This window comes from Podarcis bocagei, assembly GCF_964188305.1.
Source record: "Podarcis bocagei genome assembly, chromosome: 17".
NCBI classification, from domain to species: Eukaryota; Metazoa; Chordata; class Lepidosauria; order Squamata; family Lacertidae; genus Podarcis; species Podarcis bocagei.
Window position 1 is genome coordinate 23209435 of NC_138143.1, and position 26627 is coordinate 23236061.

The following is a 26627-nucleotide window of genomic DNA, read 5'->3' on the forward strand; positions in this document are numbered from 1 at the left end:
GTGGACCACAAAAACTTTAGTTAATATTATGCAACACTTAGTATAAAAACACGGAAAACCTTAATAAAAACTGTTTTTTTTTTGTTGTTTTTTTAAAATCATCTCAAAATGGCTGCTTGCGCGTCGAGGTCCCCAAGACACCCCCCAAAGAAAAACACAATTGACACTTAATTTTGTTTAAGGTTTTTGGCATAATTTTGGCCACAACTTTATTCAAATTACAGCAATGTGAGTGGTTGCTTAGGCATTGGTAGCACTAACTGACCCCGCATAGGGACAGCTCTGACATTTGCACCCCCTGTGAAGTCAGCAAGGGTAAGTCACCTGGGGAGAGAGACGGGACTGGGAACCATGCCTCACCTCTCCCCAAATGCTCCCAGGGGCTCTTCCGCGGCCCTAGCCCCTTGCCAGGGGGTTTCAGACAAAAGCATGGGGAGCCCCTGGGTTCCTTTAATGGAAAACCCTTGCAGCAGCAGCAGCATTTTGGAGGGGCAGGCACAGCCAAATCCATACCCCTCCACCAACCAATTCCCAGACCAATGCCTAACCGCAACCTTACAAGTTGTGACAATTTGCTGCGCAGTAGGCAAAAACCAAGTGGCACACACTAATCAGCCAAATGGACAAAATTCCTACCAGGCCCCTGCCCCAAAGCAGACGACCCCATGACAGGCATAGCAAGGTCAAGCAAACAGCCTAAAATTAGGGAAGGGGGGGCGGGTGATCCGAAGCACGCAGCTAAAAGAGGAAGTTCATTGCTGCGTGCATTGTATTTAACAAATAGGGCTGTCAATCAATAAATGGCAACATATAAATCTCCCCAGTAACAGCCCACCCCTGCTTACAGGATGGCCAAACTCTTTTGCCCAGCAACAGTGAGGTGTCTTGTCATCCCCAACCGCAACCCGTGCTCTCCATGAGGGAGAACACGCTTTCCCAAGGTGTTCCCCAAACGAAGCTTCCTACATGCATTGAGTGCCTGCTCTCTTTCTCTCTCCCTTTCTATCCCCCCCCCTTCTCTCATAGAAGGTACTAGGATTTGCAGCTCATGCTTTATTCACTCTGCCTCTTAATGTAGTTACAAGCATCTACTTGCACAAAATCTTCTCTGAAGCTACGCTGGCACTTCATTGCTGCAAGTGTCATTTATCGTATCTTGAAGCAAGCCCTTTTCAGACATTAACGCTACGTTAAATGAGGGTGGAAGGAGCAGTACGACTCCGGCAGGTTTCCCCACTGACCTCAGCACGTTCAGAATGTAGGAAGAGTCTTGCGAGATCAGACCAAAGGCCTATCTTGTCTAAGGATAGGGAAGTTTTTCTCAACTGGCAGCGGCTAGATTTTTATCTGCTACATCCCTCACAAGTCAGGTTTGACAGGTGGGTGTAATTACCCATCTGCCAGTCATCTGAGCTACCAATGATCACAATGGGGATAGTTTTTACAGTATACGAAATGAATGACTGTTGCAGTTTGCTATACAGAGTACAAACAGTTCATACTGCCCCCTAGACAGTCTGTTTAATTGCTGTTACAAGGAAAGGAAAGCTGGAGGTAGATGATTCCCCTGGACCTAGGTGTATTGCATAACAAAATGTGCAGGCAGTAAGCTTGTTGCGTTAGCCTGAGTCATACCAACTAAGTGTCATGCCAGAGGGCATAAGGAAAAGTTGCAAATATGTATCCACCCACAAATCTTATTTCAGCAAAGTGCTCTCTCCCCACTGAATAGGTATTTCTTGGGAAATGCAGAAAGGGCACTTTGTTTAATTAAGGCAGGATATGTTTGCCTTCCAACTCCCATACATTCACAAGGGATGATTAATGGCTGAATTATAGGGATTGCTTGCATTAGATACAAAGCTGCGTTCAATGGGATCAATTTCAACCTTGTGGTTCATACTTGCTTGGATCAGTGCTGGCCTGCACCATAGGGGCTTTCCCCAGATTTATGACAACGGCACTCTCGTTGCTCAGAGGAAAGCCAAATTATTCACATGGTCCTGTGGCATACACAGGGATTCACCCGAACCAAGCTTAGAAGTAATTTCACCTTTTCTGTGCCTTTAAGGAATTTATTTTCTGCTAAACAGCCTTCTGTCTCCAATGGGAGGAAGAAACAAAACACATAATCCAATATGTGTCCTAAAGGCAGGACACATGAAGCAAATTCTCTCATCTTTCTGTCCATTTGATTGGATGCTGACACCCTTGACCATCCACACCCAGACAAAAAAGAGAAAGTTCTGGTATCTGGCTTTGTGTTCCTTTGTCTGACGATCACTGAACCCCAATGCTAATTAAACCTGCGAGTGCACGGCAATTGGAGCTTGTTTCCTTCCACTTTAAAATACCCAGGGCATGATTCACCCAACGAGTACCGTCAGTGCAACACTTGAGCAACACTTGTCCCCTCTTTTCTCCCAGTGCCCCACAAAATTGGCTTGGGGGTGTCAGAATAACCCCCAAAGCTGCACGTGGGTGGGGGGGCAGTGAGATCATTCTATCAGGCACGCTGCAATTCTTATGACGAAGGGACATCCCCCAGAGTGTGACGTTGAATTCCACCTCATAAATTTGAATTCCCAGGTGTTCAGACTATGGCATGTGGCAATGGCGGTTCTACTAGGTAAATTGCACAAAAGCACCTTGGCAGCCCTACCTCATGAGGGAGGCAGAAGCTAAATAGTCTATTCATCATAAAAGGACACAGTTTCTTCCCAGAAAATAGAAATCTGGCAAATGGGTGCGGGAAAACAGTCGTTTTGTCATCCTGCTAACTCAGGGAAACGTGACGCTGAGTGGACATGGGTTGTCAATTACCTTCTATGACATGTACACTGTCAAGGAAGCTAGCTTCACCCTGAACTGCAATGCTGTCTAAAGAATATGTAAAACAAATACCTTCCATTTGAAAATTTAATAAAGATATATTATCATTACTTATTTTTCAATTATGTGCTGTTTGCAACACACATTAGCTTCAAAATCCACACTCTAAGTAATAATGCATGAGAATGGATTCCAAATACAAATCCAGCTATTTCCTAATAACACACTTAACAGAATTAAACTGTCCCTTGACAATGTGTTTTCCAATAAAGCACAACTAAAAAGAGAGATAAAAGCAGAAATCTATTATATTGGTGTTACATCCTGAAATCATTTTTTTAAGCCTTATTTATTTTTTAAGGAAAAGTACCAATGCTTAAATAATAGGAAACACAGTAAAATCACCAAATAGAAAAAGTGTGTTTGTGTGTGATATTTTGCTGACACACACAGTATTGCCAAACTGTTTCCAACTAAATTTAAAAGAAGACAATTCAGATCTAAGCAACAGGGCAGTAACATAACAAAGAGAGTGTCAAATATACTCCTTTCCTTGACTTAAATATGACTGTTTGCAGTAGAAGAAAAACACTCAGCTGGCGAAAACTCCAAATATGCATGACAGGTTTAATTGTGTATGATTAATATAGCAATCTCAATGCCACCAGTTTCTCCTTCTCACTTCCAGTCCACATCTCACATCATAGAATATGTCAGCAGAACTGAAAGCCAGCAGAACAGAGTGACACATTTGGACATTCAAACATGCTGGCTGCATTTTACATGGTAACACTTTGCGCCGAGAGATTACTTGTTGATTTTTTTGTTTATATGGCAGCTGAAAGAAAGCTCAACTTCCAACAAAAGTTAAAAGTTTTATCTATTGTTTTAGACAACAGTAGATAGATCTTGCAGGCATAAGAGCTCCGTGTATAAATGGAACTCTTGCACAGAAGAGCACCTGGGACTCAGCTACACAGCTGAAAATAGAACATTTTAAATGTGTTGTAAAGTGCAATATGTGATGCTAGATGGCGAGACTGAGCTATGCAAAATTCAATGTCTTCTTCAAAACATTTTAAGAAAGAGCATTTTCACAGTGTTCTTTATATGTGTGTAAATTCCACCCCAGATCAAGCTATTTGATGGGGAGAGAGGAAAAGTTTTGACTGACCATTCTGTGCTCATATCATGAAAATATGAGAAGTACTCTAGTGGTCTGTACCATGCAGAATTGAGTTCTATATAATTTCTTATACAGTAATGCAAGCAACATGTCTGAAAGGCTTTAAGCCTTTGTTGTCTATGTTCCTGACAGAACATAGACAACAAACGAAACACAGCCATTCAACAAAACAGTTCACTTTCAATATAGTTATAACTTAAAAGCTCGTTAAAAACTTACCAAAATTAAAGCAGTAAAAGCACAATCCAGTTTCTTGAAAACCTGAAAGAGTAAATAATAGATATATTTAAAATATATACTTTAAAAGTATGTGTAGCTACAGTATATCTAAGAAATAGATACAGATATATAAATAACTGATAAACAACCTCAGAATACTCTTTACCTTAAATAATGCAATAACAGATTTCCTGGTACCAGGAAACATGGCAAACCTAAAGCCACCAGCCACCAGCAACGTGATCGTGATCATGGGGTGCCATCACGGCTGCCCCCCGCCCCCGCAGGGGCACACCATGCCCTCAGGGTGTGCGCCATCCCCCTGTGGGCGGCGCCCCTGCCCCGGGACCTGTGCCAGCCCCGCCCCTGCCTGCTCTCCATTCCCCGGTGCTGGAGCATGAAGCTCCGCCACTGCAGAAAAGGCTTGTTCCACATGTTTCTACCCCTATACCTAAGTAAGTGCATTGGAAGAGGAGGTGGTGACAGAGCAGGAAGAGAGTGGCTGGCCAGCTAGCTGTTGTGGTAGAGATGGATCCCAATTTAAGAGTTTGTGTTTAGAGAGAAAATGCATGTTTTACAATACATATCTCAACTTCACCTATCTATCATGTGCATTTAAATGTGATATTCCTGTTTTGTTTTTATAAATTGCAGATCAGTTTTGGAAATTGGACTCATTGATCCCCAATTTCTCCTCTTTTATTTATTGTACTACCACTAGTAGTAGTAGTAGTAGTAGTAGTAGTAGTTTAACTTGCCTTTCTTTCAAGAAGCCCAAGCTGGGTAGACTTCAGACTTGTTGGTTCTACTTTTATTTATTTACCAGAACCCCAAAATTTACCACCAGATTCATTCATTCTCTCTCTCTCTCTCTCTCTCTCTCTCTCTCACACACACACACACACACACACACACACACACACACACACACAATCACACACACATACTACACAAAGTTAGATGTAAAGAAGGGTGTCTTTGAGCACATTGTGAGCCTAGGGATTAGTTTTTGATACCAGAAATGAATGGAGTTCTTTCAGTGTGGGGAAGGTGAAGCTTAGAATTAGTGGTCAGCCCAAGGTCATCCAGTAAACTTGGTATGGATTTAATCCAGATCTTCCTGGTCTATACCCCTGAGCTCCTTTTGAAGAAATGGTGGGATATACAAGTAAGAAATAAATATTCTAGCCCCTACCTCACACTGCCTTAAACCTTGACATTTAAGTATATTTTAGTTTTTGCATAATGTATATATCACAAACATTTAAAAAACGATATAAAATATGGAATTTTTTCAAAAAGCAAAGTTGAGAGCAATGAAACTGCATGATCTCATAGAGCTTGTTAAAATGGTCAATAAACCTGTATCTATGTTCCAAAAATATGGGAGCCAAGGCTTTCATTACAAGTATTTTTCTATTATACTACCAAGGTAATCATGCTTAATATCCTAGACAAACTACTACCTACCTATGCTGCTATTTGATTCAGGCACCATAAAATCAAATAGTTTCTTTTCTCAGTATATTATCGCTTAAAAGCATTTACTTCAACAGAGAGATATGATTAAACCAGCAGCATTTCAGACTACTAAAGGGGGATTGTGTGTGAAAGATCTATTACTCAGCAAAGAAAACTATTTGCCATTTTCACAATTTAGTTCCATTGGGACGAATGGCAACACAGACACCAGTCTGTGGTGAAAATAAAGTTTTCAGTTGTCAGTAAGGAAGAAGAAACATATTAAGACACTAGATAATATATTTTGTGAATATTGAGCCGTTCCAGCCTGGGATAAACACATGCCTCATTTTCTGCCTCCACGTCAATACCAAGATCTAACTCATTGATGCATGGGAAGAGTGGTGAACGTAAGTTAGAAATGCAAAATTAGTGGAAGTGGATTAAACAAAAGCTGTGGCCAGACTTTTATTTCTTGCATAGCAATGTTGCTGTAGGTGCAGGATTCTGACATTCTCAGTGTTCACTGAACAATGTGACCCCTTGTTCTGCAAGAGCTCTGCATGCAAACCAGAGCACAATTGCATTTTTGAAAACTGGAGCCATTATCGCAGCAATTTGAACAGGGAAGGAGAGGATAGCTTTCGAACCCATTCAGTTCTGAACTTCAATGGCATTGCTGGGGAAGTATTGGGATTCCCAGCATTTCCCCAATTGCACAAAACATTATGAAATGAGGGACGCTATACTCCAATTATGCCACAGCCCTCAAACTTTTAAATATCAATGTAAGGCTTTCGTTTTCATGGAAGTAGTTATCTGGCAGGACATGGAAAGAGGATGTCGTGCACTATATTTCACAGGTCTGCTCCCTTCCGATTAATTTAGAATGCAACACAGAATAGTCAAGATGTTCTGACCCCAAATAAATCATTTTTAAAACCTCCACAATTCTGTTCCCTTTACCTTACTTGAATGATGAGGTAGAGATGCATTTCAGTACCTAAGACCAGATGTTTAACCATAGTGCTTCCTCCCATGTTTGGATCATTCAAGGTACGTAAGGGAAGGGAAACGAGTGCCAAAGATTTTTGTGCGGTGCACAATTGATGTTGAGCTGAATTTTGGTCCTGGATTGTGTTGCTCAATGTCTGGGGGCATTGCAATCCGATCCCTCCTATCATTCCCAATATGAACTAGAGTGTGTGGTGGAGGCTGTGCAAATCACTACAGGAAGGACCAGGGCAGGGCTTTTTTCACCCAGAACTGAGTTCCAGCATCTTCTTGGTATGTCCTGGCACCTCTGTAGCATAGTGGCACATTGGCATGGCGTTTGAGGCTGCACACCAGAGGCTGTTGGCACGGCGATTGGAGCAGCACGGCGGTTTTGGGTCGAGTGGGCGGGGAAGACTTGCAGCACCTCTTTTTCTAGAAAAAAGCCCTGGAGTAGGGTTTATTTCTGTCTTCCAACTCTTCACTCTGGGTTTACCGTTTAACTTATATATTGTATGTGATACTCACTATTAATAGAGTTAGACTTAGCAATCTGGTATAGGTTAGAATTTGCTTAGAATATTTCTAAGGTAGGGATGAACAAATCTACTGATTTCAGTTTCCTTCAGTTTCTCACCCGTCCAATCTTAAATTTAGTTCCCCACATTTTTACACTGGTTTGTGATTTTTTAAAAAGTGCTCATGAAAACTTGCCAGCATTTTACCCAATATTTGCATTTTTGCATTTAACTTTTCCTAACTTAATGAATGTTATTCTAAATAACATGCACATTTTTAATGCACACTTTCCCCTAATGTGCACATTTTTGTTTACTTTACTTGGGTATAGATCTACATCACAAAACCTGAAGAAGTGTGAATTTCAGAAAATAGATTAGAAGTGTTGGAAAGTTTTAAAATGTGTGAATTGGGTAGTTTCACATTTCAATCTGAACCAATTCAAACTTATCCCCCTGTTCTATTTTAAGGTAATTAGAACAATCATAGGATAAAATAACCAATGTGATCTGCCCGACTACTGAGAAAAGAAATCCCCCAATGTTTCACTCTTTTGGGAAATTTAAAATTGTACTAAAGTAATCCCTTCATTTTGAAATTAAAGGAAGCATGGGCATTCAATGCCTCTTACTTGCAAAGTCATTGCAACAGTGTAGCAAACAACAGATTCTGATTTGAATCAGTGCAGATAAATGCCATTGTTTTCCATTTTCCATCTTCAAAATTGCTACAGAGGCGGAATCCTGGATGTAGTTATAAATGTTATATATGTAGGCAGAACTGGGCAGAACTGCGGCAAAAATGTTTCTCTAAGCTCAATTGAAGGAACAAAATCTCATCAAAGTGGCTAAAATATACACTCACTCTTTCCATTTGAATTGCCTTTCGTAATACAGGGAGCACAAAATGCAATGCCAAATGCATTAGGTTTATTTTCTTTATGAGACTATAAAACAGCACCACATCTTCAGTCATAAGAAAAAAAGGTGGGCAATAAAATGCATCCTTAGGTGTAATTTATTTTTTTTCTAAAATCAAGGAAGCCGCATACAGCCAAGGCTATTAGCTATAATTCCATTTAGAAAGTGAATTTAAAGCACAACACAATTAATAGCGTTATTTACAAACTTTAAGAAAAATCCTGAGCAGTGGCATAGCATGGGTTGCCAGTGCCCAGCGCTGCACAGAGGGTGGGTGGGAGGGATGTGTAGTATGCATGCACATTCAACTGCCGGATGGTTTCAGTGTCACCCAGGAGATGGCAGCCACAGAGCTAAGGGTGGGGCTAAGCTAAAGTTGTTCCGTTGTCTAGAGAAGTCACTCCCTGGTTTGTATGGAGAAGCTGTTTTCAATGGAGCCCACCGATGGAAGTGTGCAGCTGTATTGAGGCAGCAACTGGTGTTGAAATTTTATGCCTCTAACAATTTTTTGCCCAGAGCAACAGCCTCTGTGTCTGCCCCATGCTACACCACTGATCTGAGCAACTCTGCTCAGAAATGCCCTTCTAGATATGAATGTACAAAGATTCACAAAATTGTGTTTTTTAAAGCTGCAGATTGTGTGTATGTGTTGAGCAGAGGACAGCTAACTTGAGATAAATATGCCTCAAAAATAGGGAACTTATTTCAGGCTGAATACAAACTAAAAGGATGTGATATTACATCTAGGAGGGTATTTGCCATGTTTTCAATTTATTTTTAACCTTCACTCTCCATCTCTATCCTTTTTTTGCTTTCTCTCTTTGCATCAACACTGTCATCTGGTTCAATTTACTGAGCCATTTCTCCAGGTTTCACTGATGCAATTTGATACCAACTTAGTTGCCACCTTTTGTCTGCCAGTGCTTTTCTGTGGGCATAATTTCGAGAGCTGAAGCTTTCCATTACTGTTTCACCATACTGGGAAGCACTTCTGCCGTTCAATTATTGTCAAGCGCCTGTTAAAGGCAAATCTTTCTACCTCAGCAAGATGATCCAGAAGGCATCTCATAACTGTCCTCCATTAAAAACAAAGAAGGACTTGCATTTTTAGCAACACCGCTAAAAAAGAAAATGCCCCAGCAAACATAATCCCAAATTAGAAATTTAATTAAAGATGCAATTGTACTTAATTGAAATCACTGCAAACATTTGAGTAGACTGATTAAAAAATTGAGAAATGCAGCATTAATTTCAAATGTAGACATGTTTGTTCCTGTTGGGATAGTATGAGACAATTGTTTATCACTAAGAATTGTAGTCTGGTCTTAAGGCACACCCAATGCATGAATTTCCCAGCAAGATTTCAAGCAGATCTTGGACCCACAGGAATCCACGTGTTGGGATGCCAACCAAGCTCCACCCCCCACCCCCTGGGTCTGGTAAATTCTGTGTTGCACTTGTGTGAAGGGCGAAGGTGGCGTAAGCATGTTTTCTGCTTTAGCTGCACAGATCAGGCAGCAGGCAAGGGCTGAAATCTGGTGCTGCGTACAGAATCCATTAGTCCTGGGTTAGCTCAGTCAGTAGAGCAGGAGACTCTTGATCTCAGGGTTGGGGGTTCCATCCCCATATTGTGGGAAAAATAACACCGGTCTTGAAAGACCTACATTGGATCCCAGTATGTTTCCAAGCACAATTCAAAGTGTTGCTGCTGACCTTTAAAGCCCTAAATGGCTTCAGCCTGGACACTGAGGTCCAGCTCCTAGGGCCTGCAGGCGGTTTCCTCACTGAGAGAAGCCAAGTTACAGAGAACCAGGCAGAGGGCCTTCTCGGTAGTGGCACCCGCCCTGTGGAATGCCCTCCCACCAGATGTCAAAGAGAACAACTACCAGCAGACTTTTTGAAGAAAGACATCTGAAGGCAGCCCTGTTTAGGGAAGCTTTTAATGTTTGATGGATTACTGTATTTTAATATTTTGTTGGAAGCCGCCCAGAGTGGCTGGGGAAGCCCAGCCAGATGGGTGGGGTATAAATAATAAATTATTATTATTATTATTATTATTATTATTATTATTATTATTATTATTAGAGATTGGGATAGACGACACCTTGAGGTTCCTTCCAACTGTGCAGTTCTATGATTCTATGAATGCAGTTAGCATGTACTTTTTGTTGTTGTTGCGTAAATAGCAAACAGAAGGAAGACTGGCCAGTCTCGTGACTGTGGAGATGGGAAGGGGAAGGGAAGACTTAGAAAGAAGCATGCTTTGTGGGTGTTTTCCACTTATGGAACTCCAGTTATCTCGAGCAGCAGTTCCCAAACTTATTCAGGCCTCCACCCCCTTAGTTCAATAAACACACCCCCAGTGTACCCTACCCTTCAATATATATTTATAAAAAACATTATTCAGAATAGCTGGTTGCACAACTTATTAAGGAAGATAATAACACAATAAAATCCAAAACTGCAACAATTAATCACATTTTTTTAAAAAAATCCAGTTAAAAGTATTTAGTTTAATTAATTCAGGAAAATGGATGAACTTGATCCAGTAATGCCAGCTTCTCAAAGTCTAGTTGTTATTTATACCTCCAGCATCCACTGCTGTTCCCTTGCCTCTTAGCACCCACTGTCACCTCCTTCTGTCTTAGTGCCCCCCTAGGCAATTCCACCCCCAGAGGGCAGTGCCACCCATTTGGGGAACCACTGATCTAGAAGTTTGACTAAATCTTGTCTATTGCTAAAGCGCTCTCTGTGTGTGTGTGTCTAGCTTTACGTTTATTGACAAGGGTTTAAAAGGTACAAAGTTAATAATTGAGAGCCAGTGTGGTATAGTGGTTAAGAGCGGTATACTCATAATCTGGAGAACCGGGTTTGCGTCTCCGCTCCTCCACATGCAGCTGCTGGGTGACCTTGGGCTAGTCATACTTCTTTGAAGTCTCTCAGCCCCACTCACCTCACAGAGTGTTTGTTGTGGGGGAGAAAGGGAAAGGAGAATGTTAGCCTCTTTGAGACTCCTTAGGGTAGTGATAAAGCGGGATATCAAATCCAAACTCTTCTTCTTCTTCTTCTTAGTATCTTAATTTGTGTTTGGATGTTAAGTTAAACCCTTTGATGACAAATGGGATGCTCGAGGAAGGTAAAGTAATTTTAAAATCAGTAAGTATATATCTGATAAAAATATCAGCACTTGACGCCTTCTAATATGCAGTCCCAACAGCATAAACAAAAACTTCAATTTTGCAGACTTCTTCAGGCAGCAAGAAGTCTCTTATGACCAGTTCTATCAGAAATAAAATCCGGTCTAGCTTTTGTGTCATATTACTATGGAATAGCTGGTAAATAATCTTCCTGGTACAGGTAGACAGTAAGTCACACTCTCAGTTGCTTCAGTCAGCAATACATATGACTTTGTTGGAAAAAGCTGACTCTTGTGAACCTCAAAACACCTAAGTACTGTAAACATACTTCTCTTTGCTAATATATGGATCAAGTTATCACACATTTGACAAAAGGCCTGTCCTCAAGAAAATAGAAAACATTTATCTGTAAGCACAGCTCAACAGCTGCTTTTCCAAGGCAAAAGGAATGTGGGATTTGCAATAGATAAAGTGGAGGTGGTGAGATTTTCTAACTTTTTCTCTGCTGCTAGGAATAAAGACGGAATCTAAAGTCAGATTGCAAAGCATACTCAATTTGATCTGGTCTGCTCATGAGCCAGATTGGATTATGAGTCCTCTTCAGAATCCATAGTCCTGAGGATGCCTTTGCAAGGCAGTCTGAGGCCAGCAATGTTTCATGGTTCATCTTTTAAATCCTACTGCCTGGAGTAGCCAGTCCATGGGGATTATTGCCCCCCCTCCCATTTTGTTTTTATGACCCCTTTGGAAAATTCACGTTTCTCTAGGTAAGAGAAGATAAACTAAGTTACAGGTTGTACAGCACATTTATGGGAGATGCTGTTAACAATGGCTCTCCTCCTCAAAAGCTGATATTTGGCCTAAACATTATATTCAGAAAGGTAACATTTTGAAGGGGACGCGGGTGGCGCTGTGGGTAAAACCTCACCGCCTAGGACTTGCCGATCGTATGGTCAGCGGTTCGAATCCCCGCGGCGGGGTTAGCTCCCGTCTTTTGGTCCCAGCTCCTGCCCACCTAGCAGTTCGAAAGCACTCTTAAGTGCAAGTAGATAAATAGGTACCGCTTTATAGCGGGATGGTAAACGGTGTTTCCATGTGCTGCGCTGGTGCAGGCTCGTCAGAGCAGCTTTGTCATGCTGGCCACATGACCCGGAAGTGTCTCCAGACAGCGCTGGCCCCCGGCCTCTTAAGTGAGATGGACGCGCAACCCCAGAGTCGGACACGACTTGCCCGTACGGGCAGGGGTACCTTTACCTTTACCTAACATTTTGAAATCTAATGGCGTGAGCCAATCTAGAATGATGTACTAAGATCAGCAAACTTATCAGGATTTGGAGATTCCTGGTCCAACCAACTGGAAAAAGCACATGTTTAGAGGATTTCTATGTTGTGGAGAATTCCACTGTAATTGTTTAAGTAAAAAACTGTAAAGTGGTTAACAAGTTTTCTGATTTTGCTATTTTGCTCCCACCTTCTATGAAAGATGCTAAAGTGAAATATGCAAAATATTAACACTATCCCAAAATGATAGGAGCTGCCAGAGTCAGATATTTTTATCTTCCAAAATTCTCTTTATAAGAATTTAAAATTCAGTTTCTTCTGAATTGCAAGGGGAAAGAATGCATGGTTTTTAAGAGGCACTGCAAAGTGAAACAAATAGTTGCTAAAGTCTTCAGAGATATATATTTTTTGCTGGCAGCTATTGTCATGTTTCCTGCTGACAGTGCATTTAAAATGCTTTAATGATACAATTGCTCCCGAAAACTGCACAGCAACAGAACTAATTGGTGTGTCTGGTGAAACTGGATGCTCATCGTCACATTTTGGGGTTGTTGCTTTTAAGGGAAACGTAAAGAGGAGGTATGTCAAATGGGCAATATTGAATACTTTTGTGATATTGAATTTCCCATTTCTTAATGTTTAGCCAGCCAATCTCTCTTCTGCTATCAAATACCAGAGGGTAACTTCATTGCCATTTGAAACAGAATAAACTGTTTTCAAAACCTATTTTCCTCTCTCATTTATTTTTTGGGGGAGGAGGAACCCTTCACTGCTCATTCCCTCTTCCTAAAACAGAAACATCTGATGCACTCATTCTGAACCTTCCCAAACAGGAGGGCGTCTCCAGTCACTGAAATTTTATGGAGAATCTTGCACCCATGTTCTCAAACTGATTTTAAAGTAGCTAGGATATTCAGTTAACCACACCCTGGTTTCAGGATACATTTCATTAAATTCAGTGCTCTTAATTAGCTGAAACATTGGTTTCCACTGCATATCCCTGAAGAAAGTTGTCCAAAGAAAATTCTGCAGGTGGCAATGATATTACTATGTATTCGCTGGCAACTATCCATAAAAAGTAAGCTATAAAAAATAATAATCAAACCAATGTTCTCCCAAAGTAATGCAATGGTTCAACCATACTCTGCTATCTCTACACTTCAAACTTTCACACATTTTATACCAGAAGAAGGCACCATTAGAGCAAGCAATAAAAACAACAACCCCAAATCCTCATTGTCTGATAAAGTGAATGCATGGGGTGTACTGATTTTGGAGTGGGATGGGCGGAGCTCTTGTGTGTATGTTGTGCATCTATGCCTCATGCTTGGGAATAGGGGAAGTCGTCTGTGCCTATTTAAGCCAGCCACACATTCCTGAAGGAAGCAGTGGCAGCAGTCATGCCAAAGAGAGTTGCTATTGCACATCAGGGCACTGAGCCCTTCCCCATTTGTTAATAATAAGAATAATTTATTATTTATACCCCGCCCATCTGGCTGAGTTTCCCCAGCCACTCTCGATGGCTCCCAATCAAGTGTTAAAAACAATACAGCATTAAATATTAAAAACTTCCCTAAACAGGGCTGCCTTCAGATGTCTTTTAAAAATAGGATAGCTGCATATTTCATTGACATCTGACAGGAGGGCATTCCACAGGGTGGGCACCACTATTGAGAACCCTCTGTCTGGTTCCCTGTAACCTCACTTCTCACAGGGAGGGAACCGCCAGAAGGTGCTCGGAGCTGGACCTCAGTGTCCAGGCTGAATGATGGGCTGAAGCCATTTAGGGCTTTAAAGGTCAGCACCAACAATTTGAATTGTGCTTGGAAACGTACTGGGAGCCAATGCAGATCTCAGGACTGGTGTTATATGGTCCCGGCGGCCACTCCCAGTCACCGTTGAATAAAAAAACACACGGATACCAGTATTTTAGGTTAATGGGATAATTAAGGCCACAACTTTATTGGTTACAGAATGTGAGAGGTATTGGCTTAGGCATTGGAATTGACCCAACTATATCTGACTCCTGCCTGCCATGCAGGTAGCCTGGTAAGGGTCAACCACCAGTAGGGGGAGCCCTGTTGATGTACATCAACTGAGAACTCCCCCGGGGTCCCCGATGGGGTCATGGCATGGCCCTAGCTGGGCTTCGGTTGAGATCCACACCCCCGGATCCCTTTAACGGATTACCCTTAAAGAGGAGGGGCAGGTAAAGACCACAACCTCCCCTCCCATAAACCAGATTTTACCAGTGCCTAACTGCCAAACCTTACAATGTTGTGACGATTGCTACGAGGTAGGTGAAAATCACATGGCTGGTGCCAATTTGCCAAGTGGGAAAATTCCTACAAGGCCCCTTCAACAGGCAACCAACCGTGGTCCATAGCAAGGCCAAGATGGCGAACGCATGAAAACAGGGTGGGAGGACGATAAATCCGATGAAGGAGAAGGAGGAAGGGAGAACCCCCCGGCCGTGTGGCTGCTTAAATAATGCAAGCCATGTTCCCCCCCCCCAGTCGGCCGGATTGGTCGGCTGGGGGGCGTGCTGCAGGCAGGACTCCCTCTAACTTGGGCGGCATTGCCACACACACACCCCAAGCACACAGGGAGAGTGTGTGGCCTGCCTACAACTCAGCCCCTTGGGAAGGGGAGTGGCTTTCATGACCCATCAGGCTTTTCTGCAGTTAGCAGGCTTGGCTGGCAGACATGAGATAAGAATAATTATCCCTAGAGTTAATGTCTGAAGGACAGATGAAGACAATCCCTCTCAGCTTTTACCTTGGTAGATAGGATACCTGCTACAATGAAGGGATGAGAGGCTGGGAGTTTAAGGAAGGCTGTCGGTCTAAAGGTCGATGGACGGGAGAACCAATGGTGGACAAACCGTAAGGAAAGGTGAAGGCATGGTGGCATTCTTGCCTCCTCTGAGGTGTTTCTGTTTATTTCCTAAATGGTTTGCTACCCGTTTGGAACACTGGTAAGAAAATTCACTATGACAGTGCCAGAACAGCCACAATTCTGTCCCAGATTTGAGAAGGTCTGGAAACATGGACTGTTTGGATCCATTCACGCCTGCCAATCTGTCCTGGCACAACACCAATTCATACTGATGTTGGAGCTGTGAGGCTAGGGCTGCAGAACTTCCTGCCATGGTAGGAGTGACACCTACAACGTTGGGTCTTCTCTCAGAGGACAAATCCCTCTCTATGCTGTCGTCCTGGGGACACCTTCCCAGACCACGAGATTGAAGGGCCCATTGCAAGTTAGCTATTAAATAAAAGTTTGTTCCATTTATCTGGTCTTCACTCCAGGGAAAGGTAACGAGTGTCATTATATGAAAGGGGGGAGGAATCATGCACAAGAGGAATACCTCAAAATCTCCATGAGAAAATGCAACTAAAATACAAACTGAGAGAACCCTTTGAACTATTACTGCCAAGAAAGTGCTGCGACGAACTCAGTGGTGTCTAAATAATAAATCTTTATATTCCAAACTTCTAAGAAAATTGTACTGAATCTTGTTATATAAAATACATGCCACACATGCTAGCATTCCAAAAACATATCAGTAATTCATACTACCAAAAGCATGCATGGACACAAATTAGCCACACACAAAAATTCAGGATAGCTTTCATTACTGGTTATCTGAATAATACATAATTGTGGAATGATTCATTTTTGGCTTTTCGTTCTTTTGACCTTTAACAAGGGCTAGTTTCTAAAGAAGTATGTAACCAGTTCTGTATGCCCAAGAGAGCTTTATTTGCATAGCTAGCTGATTTTGAAACTGTAAAGTCAGCTGTGTGAAGGGGGGAGAGGGAAAATCTCTTGGTGTACGGACACAATTGGATAATTCTAGCATAGCTCTATAGATCCCCAAGAATATATTTACAACCCAGTGTTATCAAGTAATATTTACTCCTGTAAAATATGCTTCTTAAAAAGCTTTGTCAGGCAGCCCAAAGTTCATCTCAATTTCTAGTTATTTAAAAACCAATGCATATTTTAAGTATTTCTCACAGGAACTTTAAGCATATTCTTACAGTTATTGATGCATTAAGTTGTTCCTTAACAGAGTTATGTGAAAAAGCACCATCTCAAAACATAATAATAATAGGCAGAATGTTATCTATTCTAGTAACTAAAGCTTTGGTTAAAATGCGCAGAAATACACCCCAGGGGGAAAGAGATGTGACAGACAATGTGAACTACTTTGAGAGCAGACTTGACCTATCTGGAAAGTGTGGTTCTCCAAGTCTTTATTTTATTACCCTTTTATGGACTTAATAAAAGAACACCTATTCGGTCCTGGGGAGATATTTATGGCTTGTCTAACTTAAAGGAAATCTACCAGATACCTCTTTGGGAGTTAAAAAAGATATAAACAGGTGATGGGAACCATTTAAAACTGAAAAAAAAAGATATTCTTAGGAGGAAAAATGGAGCAGGCTGAAGTCCACTTTAAAAAAAGGTAAGTTGAAGAAGTGAAGAGGAAGTAGGTGGTTTCAAAGCTACAACATTTCTGGCACAAACACCCCAACAAATATTTCTAGCGCTGCACCAAACTTTTGCATCCCCCCTTTTTTTGTTGTTAGCTCAAGAGGCTGAAGGGAGAGGCAAATTGAAGAATCTTGCAAAGAAAATAGGGAAGAGGTGATTTCAAAGAGGATTAATAGATGCGGGGTTCCGTGTTCAGGTTAAGCAGGACCTCCAGAAATGCACACAAGTGTTTTAGGAAGTGCTGCAAAACTACAAGCCTATGTGCTTGCAGAGTCCTCCACCGCTGTGAGCAGTAATGGGCCTTTTTGTCCTTAAAGCTTTATTTTAATCTGGGCAATAGAATGTGTATATAATTACTGTATTTTTCCATGTATAAGATACCCCCATGTATAAGAAGACCCCTGTTTTTTTGAACCCCAAATTAAGAAATCATTTTTTTAAAAAACCAAAGAGAACAACTTTGAGCTTTTTGCAGGGAGGTTGCCCAAAGTTGTTGAGGTTTTTTTGTGTGTGGAGGTCAACCAAAGTTTGGGTTGCCATATTTCAAGAACCCGAACCCGAGTACAGACCGCCTGTGCCAGAGCCAGAGCCTGAACCCCTGTGTATAAGACGGCCCCCAATATTTGACTAATTTTTTAAAGCAAGGAACATAGTCTGATATATGAAAAAATACTGTAATATTTGATAATAATAGACAGGTGCAACCAAAATACGTTGCAGTTATTATTATTATTTTGCACAGACAGCTATTTATCTCATTTATTAGCATTCCAGTGTGCCATGGAAATGATACCATTGCTTCACATTAAGAAGCCACACAGAAGGAGTTTTAAATATGACTCCCATTTTTCAGTGTATGCTTAACCATGGAGAACTGATGACTACTCCACTTACTTAGTTCTTGCTACTTTGTGGTGCAGTATTTTACTTCGTGTTTTGTGCATAAAGATGTTTAAAATATAAAACATTATAGGTGTAAAGGGAAGATTAAATACAGAAGAGAAAAGAAGGCTTTCAGTGAAAATTACATAGTAATTAATGCACAGATGCATGGCTCGAATATGTTAGTAGAGCCACTTCCAGAAACCAGCACAGCTATACTGGAAAATTCTTCTAAATACAGATGAATTATTACGTGAGCTACACCTTACCTTTATACATATGCATGATAATTTTAATATAGTGACTAAGAAAAGACCAAACATATTTCAGACCTTATCTGAAACAGTAATGGATAAAATGACATATAGTATATAATTCTACAATAAAAGAATTCATTCTAAAGCTTTCCATCAACATAAAGATACCTAATTAAGTTAGCTATGTTCTTCAGCATTAAAATATTAAGTAGCTGGGGGGTATAATTAAGCAAGCCTCCCAACAGGAATTGATGATCTCTCCCCCTGGATTCGACTTAGTGGTATTATATGAAGCTTTTTTTGTGTGAAATTGCCTTTTTTTATTTAAAAAATGTACTTGGAAAAAAATGAAGTCAAGCATTTTATACTGCTGAACAGATGTTCTACATGAATGGTGTGGTATTATTTTCAAAGCTTGCTAGTAAAACACATTAATTTCTCTGCGGGCAAATTTGTGATTTAGCTGTTTGAAGTGATGGTCTACATTTATAATTTCTAAGCAAGAAGTTGTTGCACACAAGATAGAGCAAATCTAACAGCATACGTTTGGAAGGGTAGGTTCAATATCATCCTCCTTAAAAGCTCATAAACATTAGCCCTGGCAACCTGTACTGTCACACCCTGATTTATTAAATGTGCATCAAGCTATACAGTAGATTAAGCACACTGAACTCAACAATTCCTGGATTGCTTGCCCAGTGCTTAGTTTTGAACTTTCTTACAGATACAAAGTGAGCGTATGTTCTACCACTGTGACCACTGAAGATAAGACATTTGAATTAAACTTCACTTGTGCTTTCTATATTAATTCTTTGGTAATAAGATCTTAAGTTCCTGCAGACATAGTTCAGTCAGCTCTATTTGGCTTGCTTTCTTGCCCCAAAGTTATATTCTAAATGCCCAACTGACCTCTGGAACACCATTATTTCAGTAATATCTCTCACATTTAAAACTGCTTCTAGCAGGAACCTAGTGCCTTTGAGCAAACCCCATCCTATATTAGAAGCCTCTAATCATATAGATTCTATTATCTCCCTAAAAGTGGGGATTATATATTTTACATCTCTTTTCCCTGCTGAGGTTGACCTTATCTGTTTCCCCTCCCCACCCCCTGTAAGTATTGTCCTTGAAGAGTGTCAGTGTGTGTGCTCTGGAGGGAAATATTATAGGGTTGCTCTCTTGTCACCATGTATTAACTAGTTTTTTCTATACTAATGTGGAAGTTTCATTAGCTTTTAACACTGTCATTGATGAGTACTGAACATGGTTGCCATGGTTCCTGTGTTCAGTGTCCTCTACAATAATATCTTTGTTTAAACCAGTGCTGAGCTTAAAAGTTCTCTGCCAAGGGCTTTCAACTTGAATGGAGGAGAAATTGGCATTTGGAAATGAGGGGAGTAACTTCTAGTGAATGAAATTTATTCAAAAAGTTTAGAGGGCTTAGGTACTCCCCACTCCCCCACTGGAAAGATGACACGAGAAATTAATTTCATCAAAGAGCTGCAATTTCATTAATCGGTACTAAATTGATGCAATGAGCATAAAATACCAACAGTCTTAACTCATTTGTGGACACTATAACAAGAAGAGACCATGGACAGTGGTGACTGCTGCCTATTGGACCTGATGAGGCTGCTAGGAAGTACAGTGGTAAAGGTAAAGGTAAAGGTACCCCTGCCCATTCGGGCCAGTCTTGCCAGACTCTAGGGTTTTGCGCTCATCTCACTCTATAGGCCAGGAGCCAGCGCTGTCCACAGACACTTCCGGGTCACGTGGCCAGCGTGACAAGCTGCATCTGGAGAGCCAGCGCAGCACACGGAATGCTGTTTACCTTCCCGCTGGTAAGCGGTCCCTATTTATCGACTTGCACCCGGGGATGCTTTCAAACTGCTAGGTTGGCAGGCGCTGGGACAGAACGACGGGAGCGCACCCCGCCACGGGGATTCGAACCGCCGACCATGCGATCGGCAAGTCCTAGGCGCTGAGGCTTTTACCCACAGCGCCACCCGCGTCCCCTAAGTACAGTGGTACCTTGGGTTAAGTACTTAATTCGTTCTGGAGGTCCGTACTTAACCTGAAACTGTTCTTAACCTGAAGCACCACTTTAGCTAATGGGGCCTCCAGCTGCTGCCATGCCACCGGAGCATGATTTCTGTTCTCACCCTGAAGCAAAGTTCTTAACCTGAAGCACTATTTCTGGGTTAGTGGAGTCTGTAACCTGAAGCGTATGTAACCTGAAGCGTATGTAACCTGAGGTACCATTGTAATGGGGATGTAGCTAATGAGAAGTTGCTGGTGTGTGGCTAAACAAATAAACAAAGTGCATTTTTGTGACAGCTAATAAAGTAAAAAAAAGTTACCCCTGACCATTAGGTCCAGTTGCGGCTAATAGAAGCTTATTAAAATGGAAATAAGTTACAAAAGTGCAGGTGCTAAAGGTGTATGCATATAATAAACCATGATATTATGGGACCTGTCCTGAACCCCTGGACTACCTGGCAGCAAGTCAGTATGTTGAGTCCAAAGTTCAAAGTCCAGTGATCAATCCACAAACGCAAAGTCCAAAAATGCAGCCCGTGGTCAATCCAAGTAGCCAAGTCTGAAGTCCAGTAGTCAGGATGCAGTGCAGAGTCAAACCCAAAGCACAGTCCTGTAGAGGTCCAGGACCATCCATCAATGTGGGCAGTTGAGCAAACACAGTGCATCAACTCTCTTTCCCTTTTGTACTTTGCATGCTGATTGTAGCATCTGGACTTGATGAGGCCTGTGGCCCTCACCTGCTCCAACTCAGGAGTCTCAAACCTCCCAGAGCGAGCGAAACCCCACTGGCCTGCTAGGGAGCTGGGCTGTGGGCCTTTGTTTGCCTCAGTCTCCCAGAGCGCCACTTCTGCTGCTCCCTATGTCTCGGAGCCCATGGCAAGAGGGGCAGCTCAGGTGATGGGTCTTGCTGCTCTGCTTCCTGTGCACTGACCCTCATCCCCTCACCAACCTCTATCATCCTGTGAGTGCTTCCTTCCCCATCCCCTGCTTGCCCCGATGTCTCCCAGTCTCGGCTGCATCCCTTTTGGGGATCCTCCTCTTCCTCCTCCTCCTGCCAATTCATGACAGGCCACAAAATCACTGAAGAACTTTGGCCTGACCTTGTTTTTAATAGTACAAAATGGAGGTAAGGAGTAAAAGCAGAGCATTTCAGATGGCAAAATCACAGCAGGCAGACATTACAAAAACTCAAGTTCTGAGATGTAAGTGGGTCAGGAGTTGTCAAATGTCTCATTGTACCTTGATGACTAAAGATCTGGAAAGGAAGAGCCTGACACAACAACGGCTTGTAAATCAGATAAGTGAGGGTATTTATCAGGTGACAGGTAGGAAGAAGCAAGTTCTTTTAGGATAAACCTACACATTAAAAAATAAATAAGAACTTAACAGATAAAAGATTATTTTTAATTGCATTCTGTTTTCAGAAGTCCACAACAGCAATCTTTTTATGGAATCTTCCACTACCTGATACTGCTGACAGAACATAATTTATTTTATGTTATTCTCCCATGTGGGTCAGAACAATTCAGTTGGTAGGACTTTGTATTTCTTTATTTTTTGTTTTCAGATAATGTTTTATTTATTCTAGGTTTCCTTGCAGAATTTACCTTTCACATTACAGTGTCAAATGAGCACATACTATTTTAAATGACCTCTAGCAACTGTACCAGTATTTCAGGCTGTAAAACTAAATATATCAATGTGGGCATTTATTTTTATTTTTTGCCCTAATGCTTGAAAGTCAGAAGCGATAGCAACAGTTGTTGATGTAGAAATAACATTTTAAAAAGAAGCAAGAGTCATATTTGAGGGTCACTTGCTGAAGAAAAATAATATGGTGTGTTGTTTTAAAAACAAACACACCCACTATGTTAACTTCTGAATAATCTGCCCCCAAAAATAATTTGCTTAAAAACCTCTAAGGAAGGAGAGTTCACAGCCTCGCAAGGGAGACTGTGTTGGGATATTCCATTCCACCTTAAGAACAGACGGGTGGAATTGTTGTATGTCACATGTCTGTCTACATTCCAGCACAGCTTGCTGAGAACTTCCATTTTTGTATAGCTTTTGCTTTAGCTGTCTTGCTTTGGACACGAAGGAGATCAGACATGTTTCCTTTTGTCCTGATGTATCCTTAATAAACTGCTTGTAAATAGGCTCACACAACTTCTCCTGCCACTTCTGTTGTGTGGCTTTTACTCTGCTGAGTAGTGTGCCCTAGCTTCTGAAGCTTGGGTTGCAGATGCTGCACCAAGGACTGGAGATCACCCGGCACACCAGCCGGTGGGCTGGAGCCAGCTGAGGGCCTGCCAATTGCCCTCTTTTCTTTGGTTGCATGCCAATAGACTGTTACACTGTTGGAAAGTTCTTCCTGATGTTTGGTCAGAATCTCCTTTCTTGTGACATGAAGCCACTGGTTCGAGTCCTAGCCTACAGAGCAGGAGAAAACAAGCTTGCTCCATCTTCCATGCAACAGCCCTTGAGATCCTTGAAGATGACCATCATATCTGCTCCCACTCTCCTCTTTTCCAGGATAAACATACCCAGCCCATTCAACCTTTCCTCATAAGTTTGGATTTCCAGACCCTTCATCATCTTGGTCTCCATCCTCTGTACACGTTCTAGCTGGTCAATATCCTTCCTAAAATTTTGGTGTCCCCCATCTTATATTTGTGCATCTGGTTCTTCCTGCCTAAGTGCAGAAGCTTACAATTGCTCCTACAGAAATTCATTTTATTAGTTTGGGCCCGGGTACCCAGCATGTTACGGTCATTTTGAATCCCGATGTACCAAAATCACTTTAAGATTATGAATTTTCCTATTTGAAGCATAGAGGTAGCCACTCATTGGAGTAGCAATGAGATGAATTTGGTCTCTTTGAGTAGCCCAATCACACACCAAAAGCTATCAGTGTGAAGGAGGAGTTGCTGGGGGCGGTGGCAATATTGCCTCCTAGCCAGGCTGTCTTTGTTGGTGGAATAGACAGCATTGGACGGCTCCACTGGTGGTTCATTAGTTGATAGGAGAAGCACAGTCCTTGGGGATCTGCACAGTCTGGCAGGTGGGGTATGTAAGAGGCAGAGGAATTGAGGCAGGTAGCCTCCCTAAGGTGTGTTCCCTGCTCCAGTTCTGCTTCTGGGAATCAGGAGAGACTGGTCATCTATGTGACCACCTCTACTTGATCTCTCCTGGCATTTCTACACAGAAGTAGACTAAAATTGCAACTGTTCTTTGAAAAAGAATACTAGTTGTGTGCAAACCAAATAACTACAAACATAATTTTCTCTTACAAATCAAGAATTTCAACCATTTCTTATGCATCACCTTTTTCAATTTGAGCTTTGTTTTAATAATTTTATTTCTTTTGTTTTAATGTTTAATTTAATTTAATGTAAACTACACTAAGTGGAACAACATCCTAATATCTATTTCCCCCAATGTTATCCTCCTGTTTTCATGCTTATGTAGCTCATCTATTGATTTGGCATGGCATTAAAATAATTTTCCTGATTGGTAATAAGACCCTCAGCAACTTTCAACGGTGTGTTGTTTATTGTAACTGTGAAGAAAATTTGATTGCAAATATCCTAAGACATTTACAGGTATAGTATAAAGATGAACCAATAATTCACACAGAACAGTCACTTGTTAGAAGTTAATCACTTCTTTAAAGAGATTTTATGACACTTTGATGTCACTTGAACTGAACTACTTGAGCACTGTGTGTGTTTAAACTCTAATAAAAAGGAGTGTGCAAGCTGGTGGGAAAGGGAAATATTGAATGTTTGTATACAGCAACATTGCACAGTAGGTTATAGTTGCTTGGAAGAATCAATATGGTTTGGCACTGATGCATCAAATAACATGGTTATGTAAAACACGTGAGTACACACAGATGACTTCAAAAAAGCTGAAAAACCACATGAATGCAGATATAATGGTAATTATTATTAGAACTACTCACCAGCGTATTTACTGAATGCATGGCAAACCATGGATTTTTTGAGGTCTTGAAGTGAGAGAATTCAACACTGAATCTAAAATGCATTCTTGCTGAATGTCAATGGAAAGTCTAGTTTTATTTTCAAATTCTCTCTTCAGAAGACATCCCTACAAAGTCACAAGGGAAGACCATAGCTCTATAGGAAAATGTTAAGCAAAATTTGCACAAAGAATCTTAGCAACCATTAGGTCCAGTCGCGGACGACTCTGGGGTTGCGGCGCTCATCTCACTTTATTGGTTGAGGGAGCCGGGTACAGCTTCTGGGTCATGTGGCCAGCAAGACTAAGCCGCTTCTGGCGAACCAGAGTAGCAAATGGAAACGCCGTTTACCTTCTAGCCAGGGCAGTACCTATTTATCTACTTGCACTTCATGCTTTCGAACTGCTAGGTTGGAAGAGAAAGGGACAGAACAACGGGAGCTCACTCCGTCGTGGGGATTCAAACCACCAACTTTCTGATTGGCAAGCCCAAGGCTCAGTGGTTTACCCCACAGTGCCAGCCGTGTCCCTCTAATAGGTGCATTGCCCATTACAAATTGCCATTACCATTTGCTGTTATGTGATTTGCAGGGGAATTACAACTTGAGCAGTTGTTGCAATGTAAGGTTCCTTTGTAGGATAAAACATTGGAGATGTGTGAAGTACAAAAAAAATTTATATTTACCAAACAGGCTGAGCAGCTATTTTGGTGGGGCTGCAGTTTCAGTTCAGCTTTCCCAAGCCAGCTCCCCCCCCCCCTTTTTTTAAAGCAAAATGTGAGTGGCTACTTCTTGGATTCCATCATCCATTATTTCTCCTTAGCTGTATCTTTCATTATCCAAAGTAAGTTAACAGCAAACCTCCCCCTGCACCAATATGCACATTTAAACCAGAGCAGTGGTGGTAGTTACTGAGTGATTTATTTTGTAGAGATGTTCTTTTACTTTAAAAAAAGGGGGTTGTGCTGATTTCTTTAAATGTAAAACAAAAACAAACCAACAGCCAGGAACATGATAGATATCACCCCTGCCTTCTGCACCTACAGCTGAGAATATCACTGTATTTTCAGGGAGAGCTGCAGCCCAAGAAGGCTTCAGAGCAAACCACTGGTGAGATGATTTCACTTAATTGTAGAACCACGGAATTGTAGAGCTGGAATGGACCCAAGAGTCATCTAGCCCCCTGCATTCTATTTTGTGGAACAAAAGTGCAGTTAAAAAAATTCCTACGACACCTCAGAATTAAGTTAAGCGCAAAGCTCGGTATCTCAACCCACATGCATTGCCCTTTTATAATACTCAAATACAATTTCCTTTCCAGTAATTGATGGAGAATGACTATGCTGGAGAGATTTTCAGTGTAGCTCTAATTAGTATTCATTGCCCTGCATCAACGATCAGGCCATAGTGAAGCCACAGCAAAATACATTTTCTCTACTTTACATGGCAGGACAACATGGGCTCTGTGCACACTATTTATAATAGCAAAGGAAGCTGTCTTATATGAGTCAGATCACTGGTCCATCTAGCTCAATATTTCCCACACTGACTGGTAGCAATTTCTCTGGGGTTTCAAGCAGAATACATTCCCAGCCACACCTGTAGACAAGGATTAAACCTGAGACCTTCTGCATTCAAAGCAGATGCTCTACCACAACCCTTCTTACTGCACTGTGGCCCTTCTTATTCTACGTGATTCACTATCAGAAACGTTTAAGGAATTCAGAACCAATTGCCTGTCTTAGCACCTTATTTTTGTATCTCTCTGTTTCATTTAGTTGCAGACAGACATGCTGGGTAACCAGAAAAGTGAAAATAACTTACAGTAAAATCTTTCATAAATACATTTTGAGCTGTCAAAGCAGATACCTGGGTGTGAAAAGCTCTGTTCTGCACCCAGTAAGCATGGGGTGCCTTTGCTCGGTGGCTGGCGCTGTGGCCCATAGATTGCAGCAAAATACTGGACAAGGTTTTGCTCAGTAGCACCTGTGTGTGATGGGCTCATGGGGAAAAGCTGTCCCGTGAGCCCTTGCTGAAGAGGGGAGGGGGAAAGCCTATATAAGGCTGCTTCCCGTGGAGCTCACAGCCAGTTTGCTTTGAGGGCTTCCTGCCCACCCACGCTCAGATTAGAGCCTTCACTGAACAATTTTGAGCTGCTGGTTGACAGGGCCAGAAAGGATTTTCCCCCTCTCAACCTGATTGGCACTTGGTTGGGGTCTCTCCCCCCCCCTTTCCCTCAGTGAAATTATGCCTTCCCTTTGTTAGGTGGAAGAACACTGTATGAGGGCAGAAATGGCATTGGGCAGGATCAACATAGTGTAGGGTGGCCCTGATAAGGTGCCTGAGGGGAGGATTGACCACAGCCAAGGGCGTCTTACTCATAGAGACTAGTGGCGTGGGCCGCCAGGGCACCAGGG

The 26627-nt window shown here is 41.8% G+C and overlaps 1 protein-coding gene across 27 annotated transcripts in view; it reads right to left on the minus strand.

Moving 5' to 3' along the window:
• The window catches only part of PTPRD (protein tyrosine phosphatase receptor type D), a 1185728-nt gene that overhangs the window by 1027489 nt on the left and 131612 nt on the right, over positions 1 to 26627 (minus strand). For all 27 annotated transcript variants that reach the window (XM_081176033.1, XM_081176022.1, XM_081176026.1 and 24 more), the window contains one exon: positions 4238 to 4279. The gene's annotated coding sequence lies outside the window, so the exon portion shown is untranslated. The remainder of the gene's footprint in view (positions 1 to 4237; positions 4280 to 26627) is intronic.